Genomic DNA, 926 nt, shown 5'->3' on the forward strand with positions numbered 1-926 from the left:
TGAACTTTTAGCAACTGTGTTAGAATCTAGGAACACCCTTATGCGATATCATGCAGTTGGTCAAATTTAATAAAGTTCTTGTTGACAGTTTTAATTTTTGCTGTTCATTCAAATATTTATTGTCTACACTGTGCAGTATCAGGCACTGTGGCTACAAAAGTGTACAAGACACCATCTGTCTACTCCTCTGACCCTCATTTTAATATAGGATCTTAAATGCATTACGTGTCCTGATAAAAAGGTTACTAATTTACCCACCCGTGGATTACAGGAGGGCTTCTTGAAGGAAGTGACATTTAAATTGAGACTTAAAGGATGGATAGGAGTTAGTTACACTCATAATACTGGATAGAGACACGGTCTTGTGTTAAATTGCTTCGTGATCAGTGATGTTGGGCAAGTCGCTTAACCTCTCTGTGCTTCAGAGATCATGTTGTAATAACAGATGCAAGGGCTTAGATCCATGATGGCACATATCACCTAAATTTATTGAGCACGTAGGACTGCTGCTGTAGTATTTAAAAAGAGCTACAACGTGCCAGGCTTGACGATGGAGTTAGAGCAAGAGACAAGACACACACACTCTCTGTCCTAGACATGCCCTCTCCAACTTTTTGTACTAAAATTAACCTCTTTTCCAAATATAAACTACAGCACAGAAAATGTAAATTGAAACACTTATACTTTTTGTTCTTCCCTGTTTTCTCCTGACTCCACTTGAAAAGGCGTTTCTCCGAGGGTTCCCTGTGAAACTTTGGGGACTACAATAGCGAGAACCGCAGACCTCTGCCACTGACACCCTAACAGAGCGAAGGAGCCGCACCTCTCCTGAAACCCCGCCCCTTCTGAGCGCATCCGCTAGCATGCATCATCGTGATTGGTTTATCTTACCAGATCGCCCCCACCTTTGCATCCAATCAGCTTTG

The sequence above is a fragment of the Callospermophilus lateralis genome, chromosome 1 (genome assembly GCF_048772815.1).
Source record: "Callospermophilus lateralis isolate mCalLat2 chromosome 1, mCalLat2.hap1, whole genome shotgun sequence".
In the NCBI taxonomy this organism is placed as follows: domain Eukaryota; kingdom Metazoa; phylum Chordata; class Mammalia; order Rodentia; family Sciuridae; genus Callospermophilus; species Callospermophilus lateralis.